At 41.9% G+C, this 19,202-nt stretch overlaps 1 protein-coding gene across 1 annotated transcript in view; it reads left to right on the top strand.

Annotated features, from left to right (window-relative positions):
* Positions 1-9,798: 9,798 nt before the first annotated feature.
* The window catches only part of LOC139442498 (uncharacterized), a 36,362-nt gene continuing 26,958 nt past the window's right edge, over positions 9,799-19,202 (top strand). Inside the window, exon 1 of the mRNA XM_071223311.1 lies at positions 9,799-9,836. The gene's annotated coding sequence lies outside the window, so the exon portion shown is untranslated. The remainder of the gene's footprint in view (positions 9,837-19,202) is intronic.

The raw sequence follows: 19,202 nt of genomic DNA, 5'->3' as shown, positions 1-19,202 counted from the left end.
ATATACAACATAAATACAACACATGGACGGGACTACCAAATAAGTTCGTTATATCGGTCAGTCCGTTATAAGCGTGTTCGTTATGTCCGTAATGTACTGTAGGTACCTGCTTTGAGTTCCTTCACTTGGTTTGGACCCAAGCTGAACGCACGTCGGCCCCGTGGCTCCTTGGCCCCTCGTCCACTGTAGAGACTATTTGTAATACAGCAAACTACGGTTATTACGAACTCAAAGGGACCACTTTTTTTAGTTCGTTATAACCGGAGTTCGATATAAGCATATATACAGCATATATACAACACATGGACGAGACTACAAAATAAGTTCGTTATATAGGTCAGTTCGTTATAAACATGTTCGTTATAACCGGAGTTTTCTGTAGTAGAATAAAGGAGGCGGTTCAGTCTGTTAGAGATTAAAATAAAATAAAGGAGCAGTCGTAATGAAGAGGAGAATAAATCAAGAAGAATAAACTACCAATATGGTTTGATTTGGCTACTGCCACATGTACGAAATATTTAATATGCATAGATTTCGTAGAACAAATAGTGACTTAACATAGTTTTATATAGCGCATCTTACACCCCCTGTTCAGGAGCCCTCAGTCACATGTTCTTTTGAAGATGCTTATATGCTCGGAGCTCCTGACATCCCAACGGAAGCATCCGAAGAAAGGTTTCAAATTCCTCAGCACCGCTCTCTTTCATAACAAGGAGGCAGGGGTTACCCGATGGTGGTAAATAAGGTTTATCACTTTGGGCTCACACGCCGTGATATAACTGAAATAATTTATAAGCGGTGTTAAACCTCACTCACTCACTCGTCTCAAGGCAATGGGCAGAATACTTGTTCGTTGTTTAACGCCGCACTCACCAATTTTCCAGCTACATGACGGCGGTGTGTAAATAATCGAGTCTAGACCAGACAATCCAGTGATTAACATCATGAGCACTGATCCACGAAATTGGGATACGATGACATGCATCCAATAAGTCAGCGAGCCTGACCACCCGATCCCGTTAGTCGCCTCTTACGACAAGCACAGTCGCCTTTCACGGCTAGCATGGGTTGCTGAAGACCTATTCTACATCGGATCTTCACTGGTCTGGAAATTTGTACTTACTGATTCCTGTCAAGTTTGGTGGTCTCACTTCCGTTATGAAGCTATTAAATGAATAAATGCAAATGACTAAAAGACTTTTTACGGCTTTTCATGTCAGCGGGGTTATTCTCAGATACCTTGCATACGCGACCTTAAAAATCACATTCCTCCGTCTCGATCAACAAACCCAGCAGTTGTAGACACATGTGATGTTAGCAAGGAATGTGGACGCAAAAAGGAAATCATTATGCCACGAAAAATGACGACTCATGCCAAATATTCTGTACCCTCTCCTTACTCTATTCACAATTTCCACTGTGGAGCCTCATGGTCAGCATCCAACACAATCCCCACTGTGTGTGCCCCCTTACAAAGTTACCCCGTTGAAGGGAGATAACTCTTAAAGGGCTGTAATCAATGCTGTACTTTGGTCCAGTAAACGAACGCCTATGTACCTATATATTAGATAACGCAATCATATGCACACGCCTTTAAATCTCGTAGTTTGATAATAATAATAATAAGAAGAAGAAGAAGAAGAAGAAGAAGAAAATTAATAATAATAATCTAGGTAGGGCGGTCGTAAAATATAGGAAATTTACAGTACGTTTAATTTTGACAACATTCAGATTTCTTGGGACTTGACTTGACCAAGCACTTACTTGATACATGTCCCCCTAGTGACTAGCTGTTTCAGCCTTCCTAAAATGTCCCGATCCCCTGATTCAAGGTCCACTAGTTACCCCGACTCTATGATTCAGGCTCCAATAGTTACCCCGACTCTATGATACAGGCTTCACTAGTTACCCCGACTCTATGATACAGGCTCCGCAAGTTACACCGACTCTATGATACGGGCTCCGCAAGTTACACCGACTCTATGATAAAGGCTCCACAAGTTACACCGACTCTATGATACAGGCTCCACTAGTTACCCCGATTCTATGATGCAGGCTCCACGAGTTACCCCGACTCTATGATGCAGGCTCCACGAGTTACCCCGACTCTATGATGCAGGCTCCACGAGTTACCCCGACTCTATGATACGGGCTCCACAAGTTAACCCGACTTTATAATACAGGCTCCACAAGTGATCCCGACTCTATGATACGGGCTTCACTAGTTACCCCGACTCTATGATACGGGCTCCACAAGTTACCCCGACTCTATGATACAGGCTTCACTAGTTACCCCGACTCTATGATACAAGCTCCACAAGTTACCCCGACTCTATGATACGGGCTCCACAAGTTACCCCGACTCTATGATACAGGCTCCACAAGTTACCCCGACTCTATGATACAGGCTCCATAAGTTACCCCGACTCTATGATACGGGCTCCATAAGTTACCCCGACTCTATGATACAGGCTTCACTAGTTACCCCGACTCTATGATACGGGCTCCACGAGTTACACCGACTCTATGATACAGGCTCCACAAGTTACCCCGACTCTATGATACGGGCTCCACAAGTTACCCCGACTCTATGATACAGGCTCCACTAGTTACCCCGACTCTATGATACGGGCTCCACAAGTTACCCCTACTCTATGATACAGGCTTCACTAGTTACCCCGACTCTATGATACGGGCTCCACAAGTTACCCCGACTCTATGATACAGGCTTCACTAGTTACCCCGACTCTATGATACAGGCTCCATAAGTTACCCCTACTCTATGATACAGGCTTCACTAGTTACCCCGACTCTATGATACAGGCTCCATAAGTTACCCCGACTCTATGATACAGGCTTCACTAGTTACCCCGACTCTATGATACAGGCTCCATAAGTTACCCCTACTCTATGATACAGGCTTCACTAGTTACCCCGACTCAATGATACAGGCTCCATAAGTTACCCCTACTCTATGATACAGGCTTCACTAGTTACCCCGACTCTATGATTCAGGCTCCACTAGTTACCCCGACTCTATGATACAGGCTCCACAAGTTACCCCGACTCTATGATACAGGCTCCACTAGTTACCCCGACACTATGATACAGGCTTCACAAGTTACACCGACTCTATGATACAGGCTCCACAAGTTACCCCGACTCTATGATACAGGCTCCAATAGTTACCCCGACTCTATGATACAGGCTTCACAAGTTACACCGACTCTATGATACAGGCTCCACAAGTTACACCGACTGTATGATACAGGCTTCACTAGTTACCCCGACTCTATGATACAGGCTTCACTAGTTACCCCGACTCTATGATACGGGCTCCACAAGTTACCCCGACTCTATGATACAGGCTTCACTAGTTACCCCGACACTCTGATATAGGCTCCACAAGTTACCCCGATCCCCCCATGCAGGCTCCAGAACATGCCTCGACTCACTGATATAGGCTCCACAAGTTTCCCCGACTCATTGATATAGGCTCCAACATTTACCCCGACTCCCTAAGGCTCCTCAAGCAACACTGACGTTCTGCTAAAGGCTCAAAAAGGCGCCCCGTCCTGACTCCCTGATATAGGCTCCGCGAGTTACCTTCAAGCCCTGATTTTGGCCCCACAAGGTTGCCCGACTCTCTAACACAGTCGCCCCGTGAAGATTCCGGGGTAGAATAGGTCTTCAGCAACCCATACTTGCCGTAAAAGGCGACTATGCTTGTCGTAAAAGGCGACTAACGGGATCGGGTGGTCAGACTCGCTGACTTGGTTGATACATGTCATCGATCCCAATTGCGTGGGTCGATGCTCATGATGTCAATCACTGGATTGTCTGGTTCAGACTCGATTATTTTACAGACCGCCGTCATATAGCTGGAATATTGCTGAGTGCGGCGTTAAACAACTAACAGTTACAGTTCTAACACAGTCTCCACAAGTTGCCCTTCCTGATGCAGGCGCCACATGTTGCCTTTACGCCCTGATATAGGCGCCACACGTCAGATTGACGCAACGATATAGGTTTCACAAGGTACCTTGGCACAGTCAGGTCACCGCGTTAATTTTACGTCTTTTTAAAATATAATTTTTTCCAGGTACCATATTTGTTTAGATGCCTTTCAGGAGGGAGAGAAAGAGGGAGGGAGGAGTGGAGAGAGACAGAGACGGTGAGAGACACAGAGAGGGCGGAGAGAGAGAGACGGTGAGAGACACAGAGAGGGCGGAGAGAGAGAAAGAGGGAGGGAGGAGTGGAGAGAGACAGAGACGGTGAGGGTGAGACACACAGAGAGGGTGGAAAGAGAGAGAGAGAGAGAGAGAGAGAGAGAGAGAGAGAGAGGGACGGCTGGAGAGAGAGAGAGAGATAGAGAGAGGGTGGAGGGAGAGAGAGAGAGAGGGACGGCTAGAGAGAGACACAGAGAGAGAGAGAGAGAGAGAGAGAGAGAGGGAGGGCTGGAGAGAGACAGAGAGGATGAGACACACAGAGAGAGGGTGGAGGGAGAGAGAGAGAGGGACGAAAGGCGGACATTTGAGATTTCATGGTACCCCACACAGACACAGCATACCATTTATTATCGAGCACCAGGAAGGGTAACACGTAATACCTTTAAACAACTTTTGGGATCGATCCACCGACCTTCCGCTCTCCAGTCAGACGCTCTTTCCACTCGACCACGGTTATATGAGAGTGTACCTGAGCGATATGTGCAAAGCACAACGATTCTTTGTCATTATTAGACGAGTTAATACATCTACGTACGCTACAAACGCAACTGACCCAAAGACGATAATGACTTCTACAGAAATCGCATACCTGAACTTAAACCGGAAGTAATCGACACGCTTTGAGCATCGTTGTGCGCAACAATGTGCAATTGCCGACGATTTATGTATTAAACAATAAAGAAACTACAAATGGAAATGTTCAATCACGTGAGTTATATAGTCGTGTTTGCGTCTGAATAAACTATTTAGGTATGTACCTTATTCAATTTTAGCCCTCACTGAGTCATTTTGACCAGAGACCATATATTAGATAATCTATTATATGGTCTCTGTTTTGACGTACCGCTGAATATGAAATCAATATCTCGCAAGGTCAAAGTCAGGCACGATTATAAAACCCTGATGAGATGGTTATTCTCGCGAGTTAGGTCGAGAAGCAAGATCAATTTCACCTTTTGCTGAATCTTTATTGCTTAGAAGACAATATGCAAAAGTCTATATTTTGATATCAAACCGAATAAAACCTTACAGAACGACAGCAGGCACGCGCCATCGTGAAGGACACGAATATTGACACACATCGATTGTCCTCTCTCCGTGATGTTAAAAATACGCAAGGTCGGCTGATCAGAACTCTGGTACATACACGTGCTTATGGCATGCCCTCGCGTGATTGACAGTTGACACACGAACAGCATAGTGCAGCCTCCGGAAATGACGTCAGTCAACATAGGGACCCGTGCACTGGACGTCTTTGTGATAACAAAATAGAATGCCAAGCTTATACAATCTTCTTACATAAGTCCATGCGCGTGGACCTTACGTGACAAGGCGATCTGTTTTATAATGTATGTCAACATAAACAATGTGGCTTAAGTTAAAGATTGTGTTTAGAGTAGTTGAAGGTAAGCTTTATGCATGTTGTAATCCTCAATCAGATTTGCATCAAAATTCGGGTATTATCAATCTTACCGAAGTCTACCCTCGAACAGAAAATCAAAGTAAAAAGAGATTGCCAGTGTGGAATCCTGCGTTATGTGTTGCGAGGTGATTGAATCTTGGTGAATTTCCCATTAGTGGTCTAGTGGTAGAGCGTCCGCCCGGAGAGCGGAAGGTCCGGGGTTTGATCCCCGGTCGCGTCATACCAAAAGACGTTAAAAGATAGTATTTTTGTTACCCTGTCTAGCGCTCGGCATTAAAGGGCTAAAACAAGGACTGGTCGGCTCGGAGTCCGTATACTGTGTCTGAGTAGGGTATCCATGTTAAGCTGCGGCATGGTATCTCAGTTTATCATATAATGGGTAGGTTTCTCGACAGGATAAAGCCAACGGATAAAAACGATATCCGTTGGGGTCATATGCGGATAGAGATGCAAATATCAAAGGTCAAGTAGGACTACTTTCACTGTTTATATACAAACATGGCGTCGCCCTCGTCATTCGGCAATCGAGTCAGAATTACCCATCGGGAATCTGGATAAACTACAGAGATAACTGCTATCATTATCAAATGAACAGTCTGATATACTTAAAATCAGTGTCTAGCTGTGACGTGGCTAAGGCATTTTATAAGTTTTGGCAACTTTGGAGATATAAATTTCGAAACAATTTTGCGAGGGTACGAAGCCTAGCCAAGCGGGATCAATAGTGTTTGAAATATGTTTGAATTGTTACCTTGTTTCGTTTTGTAGCTGTGTGTACATCTGATTGCACTTCTTAACGTTTTGACTGGACAGGCCGACTGTCAACAACGTCTGAACGTGGCCATGAAGTCTCATAAACTAGGGTTAGAGTAGCTTCCCTTTGACAAAGGGCAGTTACTCTAGCGGATAGACTGATGGATTGCCGCGAAATGCAAGTAAAAACCATTGTTGTTTTGCATATATGTTGCTTCGCCACTGTATAAGAAACAGATTTTAGTTGGAACTATATTGGCTACGGTCACTGTCCGACTGACACATCACTAACCCTGTGACGTAATAAATATTAATGCGCGCATTCCAGGAAAACTCGCAATGTTTCGGTAATGTTTGTGAGAGAGGGAAAGCGATTTTGAAGCACAGAATTAAATAATGACATTATATGATAAAGAGGTTATCACGCTTGTGTGTTCTGGGATGGTAAATATCCTGTATTAGGAATAAACACTATGTATTTAGTTCGCCAAGGCTCGCTAAATACAATGTTTATTCCAAATGCAGGATATTTACCATCCCCAAACACACTCGCGTGATAACCTCTATGTGCTAGCACTATAAATCGGCATCAGTCCGGACTAGTTCAAGCAGCCACACACACACATACACGTGCATGCACGTCGCTATATAAACGCAATAATATTGGACGCGACGTTAAACCCTACTTCACCTCACCTCACCTCACGTCAAGAGTGAGTGGGTTGGGTTTAACGCCGCTCTGAACAATATTCTAGTTGTATCACGGCGTGTCAGCTTGATGTGGGAGGAAAGCCAGGAGTGATACAGGTCTCAGACATTTACCACTTTGGTGAAATCCACGTGACAAACCTGGAAACATGATCGATTGAATCGAACCATGAAGTTTCTACAGGCTCCTCACAGCGATAGCCTGTTCGCGGAGCTCTCTATACTATCGCTGCCACCAGTCAAAACTCCCCACTGTGATAGGTGGCCCCAACTATGCTTGGAGTTGAACTCGCAACCGAATGACCGTTATGTTTACAAACAAGTGACGACTGTCGTGACGCCGAATACACTTACCGTTGCTAAATTACTGTTCTTTGCTTGTCAATTTGAATTTCTATTTCATTAAAACCATCATGTAATTGATATATTAAGAATGTCAGGGAGACGTTGGTTGGTTTTCCGTTATTCTGCAATCTCGAACCAATCTGATTATCACAACAACAAAGTAAATCCATCTGGAAAACATGGTCAGTCAAAATGAAATATGATGGCATTCCGAAAGACATAAACAAAAGTATGAACGTTACTACATTTGGACTCGGTGGGCAAATTTCAAGATTCTTGTAATGGCCGCGCCCACACTGGTGGCAGCGATGTTACCGAGAGTGTAACGAAGGTGTCACGCGCTGGGAAGGAGCTTGATGTTTCTAGTACGAAGGGAAGCAACTCTGGGTTGCGAATTGCGGCGCCTGATACGACTGGGCCGTCCGTGCCCTCCTGTATCAGTGGGCTGCTGATGTGAATAAGTGGGGTTAGATATGATTACGTTTCCGGTGTGACTATGTGTACCGATGATTGTAGATAATGGCCAACAATTACCAGACAGCAATTACCAGAGAAATGCAAATTTATGCTCTGGTCATTGAGAATGCGGACCCCTGGGTCTCAAGGCAAGGGGCTGAATATTTGTTCGTTGTTTAACGCCGCACTATTCCAGCTGTAAGACAGCGATGTGTTAATAAATCAATCTGGACCAGACAATCCAGCTATTGATATCGTGAACATTGATCTACGCATTTGGGAAACGATGACTTGCATCAACCAAGTCAGCGAGCCTGACCGCCTGATCCCGTTAGTCGCCTCTTACGACAAGCATAGTCGCCTTTTACGGGAAGCATGGGTTGCTGAAGACCTATTCTACGCTAGTTCTCTACGGGTCACTAAACAATGTGATCAATTCTAACACGGATCGATGAATGTAGTTTAGCCTTATGTAGAACTAAGCAGAGGAACCCAAGTTTGTGTCTTTATTGTTTTGTGTGTGTGTGATGTGCTCTTTGAAAAGAAACTGTGTGATAACTTCCTCTATTTAGCACTAGAGTGAGTGAGTGAGTGAGTGAGTGAGTATGGTTTTACGCCGCTATTAGCAATATTCCAGCAATATCACGGCGGGGGACACCAGAAATCGAACCCGGGTCTTCGGCGTGACGAGCAAACGCTTTAACCACTAGGCTACCCGACCGCCCCTTTAGCACTAGAGGAGTTGTGTAATATTGGATTTCCTGTGTCGTGTACCGAATTGAACTTCTTCTACATCGCCAAGATAAAACTATTCTGAAGTATTAACGGAAACATAACCATCATTTATAGAACCAGTGAATTGAGTGAATGAGTTGGGTTTAACGCCGCTATTAACAGTATTCCAGTTATATCACGGCGTGTCAGCTTAATGTGGGAGAAAAGCCTGAAGTGATGCAGGTCTCAGACGTTTACCACTTCGGTGAACCCCACGAGCACGGGTATGGTGCTGACAAACCTAGAAACATAATCGGGGCGAACCGGGATTCGAACCCACAATCATAGGTTTCTGGCGTGTCCAGGGGGCGATAGATCTTAATTGTGCACCCCACTTTTCAAAAAAGCTGTATCCGCCCATGCTTGACATGATAAATGAGTTCAGTTTGTGTTTCATCGAGGATTGTATATATATGATGAATTATGAGACCAGCTGTGAGAACAAAAATAGTGATATTTTCTTAATTATACGACCATAGGAACATTTAACCGATTAACTACGGTACGCCGCTTACATAAGCACCAACAAATCTGACCTAGTTTCAGGACAGACGTACCCTCCACACCGCAACCGCAGCGCGTGTGTCATGCTATATATAGACAGCCGTGTATTGTGTACATATCGACTCAAAGCAAAGTCATTCTCACCTGGCCGCTGGTGTGGAACTCTCGATAAGACCGTCGGACGTACCATTCGTCAAGTGCATTCGATAGGCAACAGTTTACTAGTTTCTGATAATTTTTGTTGTAGTTTTCTCGCGATCGTATTAATATCAGTAGCGGTTGCTATGTACTTTTAACTCGTGCATGTTTCTGTCACGTGAACGAGAAACCCGTGTTTTGGGGTCGCGTTAGCCAAAAAACCTGCAACTGAGTCTATAACAGTAAGAGTCTTGTAGGAGCTGGACAGTCAGTTTAATGAAAATGTAATGAACGCGGTGTCCTAGTGACCTACACAAGTGTATCTGGACAAGCACACCTACGCATGTATATACAGGTTATTGATCCAGATTGATTGATCCAATCAATATTTTTATATGACACACCAGCCTTACATGATATAAACGTAAGGAGATTTCAAACGTCAACCCCAGTGAATAATCAGTCTAGGTTATATTTTCCGAAAGAGATTCCATAGGGCGTCAAAGGTAACTAGTCATGAAAATTACTTAAATGTATTACTGTAAATAAGAGATGACACCTGGTATTAGCGATCATAAATGTTTATTATAAAACAATTGCATTGCTCATATACGAACAATTGAGTAGAATTAATAGACAACAATACCAGGTTTAATTAATGGTATTTTGTAGCAATGGTATTATGTAGTATATGCCAATGTTATGTATTATGTTGTATATGACAACGGTATTTTGTAGAATATGCCACTGGTATTATGTTGTATATGGCAACGGTATTATGTAGTATATGCCAATGGTATATATGCTGTATATGGCAACGGTATTTCGTAGTATATGCCAATGGTATTATGTTGTATTAATGATATTATGTAGTGTATGCCAATGGTTTTATGTTGTATATGACAATTCTATTATGTATTGTAGTATATGCCAATGGTATTACGTAGCATATCACAATGGTATTTCGCAGAATATGCCAATGGTATTATGTAGCATATCGCCATGGTATTATGTAATGTATTTCATGTAGACCGTCATGTAGTAGATTTCATGTTGAAAATGATATACTAGCAAAACACAACAACAATAACAACAGCCACATCGTGAAATGAAAATGTTCTAACATATATATGATATGTTCAAATACACATTATTTACACTCTCGTATAGTAGAAAAATATTTAAGAAAAACCAGCAGATTTGGATAACAGAGTAGAATTGATATGAGTTTTTAAACACAGGGGATGGGGCATTATTTTTAAAAAATATGATACAGTAAATGTGTAAAATGACTCCAATTTTACCAAATGCCAAACTCTTTCAGCTTATTGTGTGACGAGAGCCTGAAGTGATGCAGGTCTCAGGCGGTTAGTCATTTTGGGCACTGGTATGGTTGTAAAAAGCACGCACGCACGCACGCACACACACTCACACACACATACACACACACTCACTCTATTACAAAAAGAAGTAGATACATATTGCACTGTACTGTAGAGAGATGTTACACTGTACTGTAAGAGAGATGTTACAAAGAGAGGTAGATACATATTGCACTGTACTGTAGAGAGATGTTACACTGTACTGTAGAGAGATGTTACATTGTACTGTAGAGAGATGTTACACTGTACTGTAGAGAGATGTTACACTGTACTGTAGAGAGATGTTACACTGTACTGTAGAGAGATGTTACACTGTACTGTAGAGAGATGTTACACTGTACTGTAGAGAGATGTTACACTGTACTGTAGAGAGATGTTACACTGTACTGCAGAGAGATGTTACACTGTACTGTAGAGAGATGTTACACTGTACTGTAGAGAGATGTTACACTGTACTGTAGAGAGATGTTACACTGTACTGTAGAGAGATGTTACACTGTACTGTAGAGAGATGTTACATTGTACTGTAGAGAGATGTTACATTGTACTGTAGAGAGATGTTACACTGTACTGTAGAGAGATGTTACACTGTACTGTAGAGAGATGTTACACTGTACTGTAGAGAGATGTTACACTGTACTGTAGAGAGATGTTACACTGTACTGTAGAGAGATGTTACACTGTACTGCAGAGAGATGTTACACTGTACTGTAGAGAGATGTTACACTGTACTGTAGAGAGATGTTACATTGTACTGTAGAGAGATGTTACACTGTACTGTAGAGAGATGTTACACTGTACTGTAGAGAGATGTTACACTGTACTGTAGAGAGATGTTACACTGTACTGTAGAGAGATGTTACATTGTACTGTAGAGAGATGTTACACTGTACTGTAGAGAGATGTTACACTGTACTGTAGAGAGATGTTACACTGTACTGTAGAGAGATGTTACACTGTACTGCAGAGAGATGTTACACTGTACTGTAGAGAGATGTTACACTGTACTGCAGAGAGATGTTACACTGTACTGTAGAGAGATGTTACATTGTACTGTAGAGAGATGTTACACTGTACTGTAGAGAGATGTTACACTGTACTGTAGAGAGATGTTACACTGTACTGTAGAGAGATGTTACACTGTACTGCAGAGAGATGTTACAAAGAGAGGTAGGTACATATTGCACTGTACTGTAGAGAGATGTTACGCTGTACTGTAGAAAGATGTTACAAAATGAGGTAGATACATATTACACTGTACTGTAGAGAGATGTTACACTGTACTGTAGAGAGATGTTACACTGTACTGTAGAGAGATGTTACACTGTACTGTAGAGAGATGTTACACTGTACTGTAGAGAGATGTTACAAAGTGAGGTAGATACATATTACACCATGGAGAGATATTACAAAGAGAGGTAGATACATATTACACTGTACTGTAGAGAGATGTTACACTGTACTGTAGAGAGATGTTACAAAGTGAGGTAGATACATATTACACTGTACTGTAGAGAGATGTTACAAAGTGAGGTAGATACATATTACACTGTACTGTAGAGAGATGTTACAAAGTGAGGTAGATACATATTACACTGTACTGTAGAGAGATGTTACAAAGTGAGGTAGATACATATTACACTGTACTGTAAAGAGATGTTACAAAGTGAGGCAGATACATATTACACTGTACTGTAGAGAGATGTTACAAAGTGAGGTAGATACATATTACACTGTACCTTAGAGAGATGTTACAAAGTGAGGAAGAGACATATTACACCGTGGAGAGATATTACAAAGAGAGGTAGATACATATTACACTGTACTGTAGAGAGATGTTACAAAGTGAGGTAGATACATATTACACTGTACTGTAGAGAGATGTTACAAAGTGAGGTAGATACATATTACACCATGGAGAGATATTACAAAGAGAGGTAGATACATATTACACTGTACTGTAGAGAGATGTTACACTGTACTGTAGAGAGATGTTACAAAGTGAGGTAGATACATATTACACTGTACTGTAGAGAGATGTTACAAAGTGAGGTAGATACATATTACACTGTACTGTAGAGAGATGTTACAAAGTGAGGTAGATACATATTACACTGTACTGTAAAGAGATGTTACAAAGTGAGGTAGATACATATTACACTGTACTGTAGAGAGATGTTACAAAGTGAGGTAGATACATATTACACTGTACCTTAGAGAGATGTTACAAAGTGAGGAAGAGACATATTACACCGTGGAGAGATATTACAAAGTGAGGTAGATACATAACTTCTTTGATAGGCATTGAGAAGTTGGAGTACCAAGTAAGGATAAGACTTTATGGATGAACAACTTCTTTATTACAATTAAGAGCGACGTTTCGGTGTAGGTTCTAACACCGTTATCAAGCGGTGTTAGAACCTACACCGAAACGTCGCTCTTAATTGTAATAAAGAAGTTGTTCATCCATAAATTCTTATCCTTACTTAAGTAAATACATATTACACTATACTGTAGAGAGTAGTTATAAAGTGTGGTAGATACATATTACACTGTACTGTGGACAGATGTTACAAAGTGAGGTAGGGACATATTACATATTATCCGTGTACTGTTTTACATATCTATAACTATATGATTATATATGTACCAATAAATATATATATATTTATTAGTATATATGTATGAACTTTCCTCCTGCCGTGAAGACCTTGAACGCCTCTGATCTTCCAGCCAGCGTTGCCTATAGCTCGGAGAGTTGGGGTAGCCGTGTGTTTACTGCGTGTGTTTAAAGCAGGCCAAAGATCCAGCTCAGTTACCCAGATTTCGGCCCCCCCCCCCCCCCCCCCCCCCAAGATATTGCGGGGAATATTGGTAGAGGCGGCGTAAAACCAAACTCACTCATTCATTGTAATTCGCTGCCTGTAAGTACAGACATAATAATCGTCTTGTTGTTCCATTGTGGAGAACTGCTGAGGAATTAGGGATGGGATCAAATTACCCACATGATATAGTGATGTGTCATCTTTGGGCCATGGTGACCCAGACCCAGTATTAGGTCGTTCACCCACGCACGTGCGTGTAAACAGAGATAGGCATGCCTTGCCTGAAATATTGGCTAATGACGTTATCAGCGACCTTTTCCGTTCCCCAACCCCCCAATCACCATTCGTGACCAACTCGTGTTATTCCGAGACAAGCTGAATAACGGAAAGAGGCGAGTGGTGACGAATGCCCCCCAATGAAACACATGCTATATTACGCTCAACACTTAACGATAAGAAACGAGTCATACGATTGATCACTGCTGTCCCAGACTGCTTGTGACCTTGACTTAGAAACAGCGAATGACCGGTAGAGCTGACTGAATTGCGTTTTTACGTCATTCCAAACAATGTCTAGTTTGTACAGCTCTGTGCATTTTTGTATAGATAAGGGATTATCAATAATGTTACCAAACAACAATTATGATACACGAATTTAAGCAAATGCGAAAACTATTTTAATCAATTCTGACAAGCTTAACTATAGCATGCAAACTCCTTTAAATGTGAACAAACGAAGGCTTTCTTCTACGTGGGATGGAATTGTGAAATTGTTCACGTTTGGCTTCTTTTAATCATTAACTACCGGTACCTTTGTACTTAATGGAATTATTTTGAATCATATGTCGTGTATTATGAAATAACAAATGTCGTTTACATACTTCTTCTCTACTGCTTTACTGCATAAGGGGCAGTCGGGTAGCCTAGTGGTTAAAGCGTTCGCTCGTCACGCCGAAGACCCGGGTTCGATTCCCGACATGGGTACCAATGTGTTAAGCCCATTTCTGGTGTCCCCCGCCGTGATATTGCTGGAATATTGCTAAAAGCGGCGTAAAACCGTACTCACTCACTCACTTTACTGCATTAACTTGCTTCATAAGTCGTGTGGGTCGGCATGTGACACCATAACATTTGTACACAGCTTTGTGCCAAACAATTTAAAAAAGTACCTTTGCTTTTGTAACTAGTGACAAGTAAATGACAACGAGTTTTTCTGTTCTCTCATAACTAACTGTTTGTTTGAGTATTTCTTATTTAACGCCGCACTAAGTAATATTCAAGCTATATGTCAGCGGTCTGTAAATAATCGAGTCTGGACCAGACAATCCAATGATTGATATCATGAGGTTCGATCCACACACAATTGGGATCGCTGACATCCAAGTCAGCGAGTCTTACCACCCGATCCCGTTAGTCACCTCTTACGAGCAGCATAGTCACCTTTCACGTCAAGCATGGTCTGCTGAAGGCCTATTCTAACCCGGATCTTCACGGGCCTCATTACTAGCTGTAGCTGTATGAGGGCCCGCTGGTCGGACTATAATGATGGACAACGATGACATTGCAGTACTGTTTACACAGAATATGAAATCATGTTAGCTCCCTTTATGAATGTGTGCCCGAATAACCAGGCCTATCTGCCTTTGAAGTTTGGACATATGTGTTATCCAACCTTGCCGTTGTATAACCATCCAGAAAATATGATTGGTTGAAACTGGACCAATCACCGATAAGAACACTCTCCATACACAACGAACATGCGTTACTGCCGTGGTGCGGGTGAACTTGAGTGTAAAGAATAATTATGGACCATTAGTCGTCGTATCGTTCCACTGATATGAACGAGTGCATAGTAAAGCTTGTATTATTCCGATGTGTATACTGCCATTGTGTCTGAGTACTGAGGGCCTCGTTTACACGTTGATAGAATTATTAAATGATGACACACTGCCTCACAGAGGGGGCAATGGGCCACATTGTCATGATAACTAGGACACATGCGAATCTCAAAGAAACCCAAGTTGGAAACATTGAACACAACCCGGGCTTAGGCGTGGATTCACGTACGTGGCACGCGCGGGCCAGCCAGTCAATTTCGTCCTGTTTTTTTGGTTTGTCAGCACCATATCCGTCCTCGTGGGTTTCACCAAAGCGATAAATGTCTAAGGCCTGTGTTACTTTAGGGTTTACTCCCAACTAGAAGATGAAATGTCGGGATAGCAATAGTTATGGTGTCTTCAGTTGCCGTATAAGGTGTCATATGAGGTTAGCAGAAAAATATTGGGCTGGGCGTCAAAAATGAGAAGGTGTTTTTTGTAAGACCACCAACGGTAGAGATCGCTTTGACAATATAACTAATCCAAGGCATTTTTATATGACTGAAACAAAACAAATTCCACGATCAATATTCATAGCAAGATTTACCATATTTATAAGGAACCAAACCAGGCCAAACCAGGTTTTGACTATCAATATCAGTAACCCTCCTTAATGAATCGGGTCTAAATTTCTGATATTTCTGTTCCCTGGGCTGAATATGATGGGCGGAAGGCTTCTTCGTATAGCGACATGGAAATCGATATCACTTTGTGCTATTTCTATCCCGTATACTATAGTTATAACTAGGCCATCAGCCCATGGTACAGTGCTGTGACTGGTCAGATATTATTAACATATATCGTTACATATGTTCCCTTCTTTGACCGACTTACGGTTATAAAACTACCATGTTTTAGACTGTAATAGCACCAACCAAGTGAGAACGATATGCGTTTGTCTTAGAACATCAAATGTTTTACCAGTTGCTATAGGGGCGTGAGAGTGATTAATTACACCGCTTTTAGAATTATTCCAGCAAACTCAAAACGGAGGATACCGGAAATATATGTGGGAGTCGAACCTTAGTTTTCGGTGCTACTTTGGGGAATAAGGGTTTGCAATTGTAAAATGATCTCTCTTTTCTGTCTGTACCACCATCAGCTTACCGCCTCACCCCTCTGCAGTTCTCCAACCATCCTGAGTCAAGCCTGGTCCCACAATAAGCCGGTTACTGTTAACTGATGAAGGAGGCACGGGTGGCCCAGTCGTCTAAGGCGCCGCAATTCGCTGTGCAGAGTTGCGTCCCTTGGGCACGCCAGAAACCTATGATTTTGGGTTCGAATCCCGGTTCGCCCTAATTATGTTTCTAGGTTTGTCAGCACAATACCCGTGCTCGTGGCTTTCACCGAGGTGGTAAACGTCCGAGACCTGCATCACTTCGGGCTTTCCTCCCACCGTTAAAAGCGGCGTTAAACCCAACTCACTCACTCACTAACCGATGAGCGAAGGGAAGGTCCCAACTGTCGAGTTATATTGTGGCTAGCATGCTGAGAATGAGTATCCTTGATGTGGCTTTAAATATATAAAAAATATAACATGTTGCAAATATATGTAATCAACAAATATAAATAAGTTTTATGTCATCTTAATATATCAGTTTAATCCTATCATTAGGGGGACACTATAAAAATAAATCAAGGTTTCTCGTTTATTCTTGTATAAATGTCATAAAATACTTTGCAATTCTATGCTCATAATTCCCTCTAATCCCGCTGAAGTACTGAAGCCTACCTGGGGTACATATCTGGAGTAACCGTGATGACAACGACCCCTCCAGCTCTTACCCCCCCCCCCCCCCCCCCCCCATGCGGTTGATCCTACATTAGGTATTTTTCACAAATACTGTTAATCATAAAATATATCCCCTAATGAATGCGAGTATAGACCGCTGGCCTAGGATGTCTCGGAAATTAATGCGATTAGCCATGCCTTTGAACTGTAAAAACTTACAGCAAACGAAGACACCAAGTCTGTAGACTTAGAATTCAATGATGTAGCATTGGTTGACGGAAGTTCGATTGAAATCTTCAAAAACGTAACTTGACCTGTTAATCTAACTTCTATGAAAAACAGGAAGGTTTCAGGAAATAGAACTTGAAAGAGCAACAGGTCCATGCATTGAATGGGAATGTGCTTGCCAATGTGACAATATTACGTATCAAGTAGATGGATTTTCTCTCTACTTGAAGTAGTGACAAGTGTTCCACTTTTGTTTGTGCATAGCATCCCGAGCAGATATTAGTGTGATGTCAGGAAGAGACTTTATAGATGCCAACTTCTTTATTATGAGGAACACATAATAAAACATTGTCTTCCTCATCATGAAGAGGTTGACATCCATAAATTCTCTTCCATATGTGTATCACTTCTAAATGGCTTTCAAAGACTATTGTGATGTACTTGGTGTACGCCATTGTTTTCTGAATAGGTTGAACAATATTGATAAGGATATGATAGCTTGTTAAAAAGTTAAAAGGTTTCATCATTGAATGTATATGAGGACTTCTTCAGTTTAGGATTAGCAATATGATTGTAATTTGATTACATTATTATACCTTCATTACAAATAAGGGTTTGATAATTATCTTATAATAAACAGAGAGAGGTATATAGTTTATGGTGATTATTTCTAACATTGTCATTGTTAATACAATTCTTAATTCTGTAGGATATTACAACATGCACAAATTTAAATTTAGTTCGTATTATTAAATTTGTATCTTTAAACCTGTATTATTTTGAAACGGTTACAGCGACTTGACAAAGGGATAATAAAATGTATAGTTTCTGTGTTTATAAGTAAGCTTTCAGTAATTTTAATGCATCTTTAAAAATTGTGTCATCTGATAGCCCAGCAGGAGCCATTCGGTATCACCAGCTGTCAGTCACCCACTGACCTGAGTCGATGGGGAATGCCGTCCTACTCAGTTCAAAGAGTTCAAAGAAAACAAGTTCGCTTAAGCAACAGTTCTGCCCTGTTTCCTATATATGATAGTAGTGAGACGAGCTAACGCTTTAACGACTAGCTGATGTGAGGTGACATAGGGTTTAACGTCGCGTCCAAAATTATTGCACTTACATAGCGACGTGCATGTACATGTGTGTGTTTGTTTGGCTGCTTGTACTAGTCCGGACTGATGCCGATTTATAGTGCTAGCTCACTGAGATACCATGCCGCAGTTTAACATGAATACCCCACTCAGACACAGTATACTGACTCCGAGCCGACCAGTCCTTGTTTTAGCCCCTTAATGCCGAGCGCCAGACAACAAGTACCATCTTTTAACGTCTTTTGATATGACGCAGTCGGGGATCGGACCCCGGACCTTCCGCTCTCCGGGCGGACGTTCTACCACTAGACCACGGAGGCGGTCCTTTCACGATTAGATTACTTATATATGCTGATAAACAAAGGTACAGAATAGCCAAGTTATTTTCGTGACAATATGGGCAAACTGTCATATGAACACACAGTGCCCTTAAAAAGTGGTATATTTGGGATTTGAGACTTTCTTAGTAAAGAACAAATTCTAGTTCATTTTGGGGTTGATCATTTTTAGACGACCACGTTGTAGGATGATAACCTTCCTAATTTGGTCATGAGTATGCTCAGGCATATCAAAGAGGTTCTGGGTTCTGGAAGCAGTGACAAGTGATCTTGTTCCTGAGCACGCCAAAAGTTGATATTACTTTTATTGCATCTTCAAGATCCAATCGCATCAATCAGCCACAAAATATTGAGCATTTGTTTGCGCAACCATACAGTATTATATCGGGCTTTGGTGAA

This window comes from Haliotis cracherodii, unplaced genomic scaffold, assembly GCF_022045235.1.
Source record: "Haliotis cracherodii isolate W230 unplaced genomic scaffold, xgHalCrac1.p SCAF_5, whole genome shotgun sequence".
NCBI classification, from domain to species: Eukaryota; Metazoa; Mollusca; class Gastropoda; order Lepetellida; family Haliotidae; genus Haliotis; species Haliotis cracherodii.
Note: the sequence above shows the minus strand (reverse complement) of the source record. Positions and strands in the feature narration are given on the sequence as shown.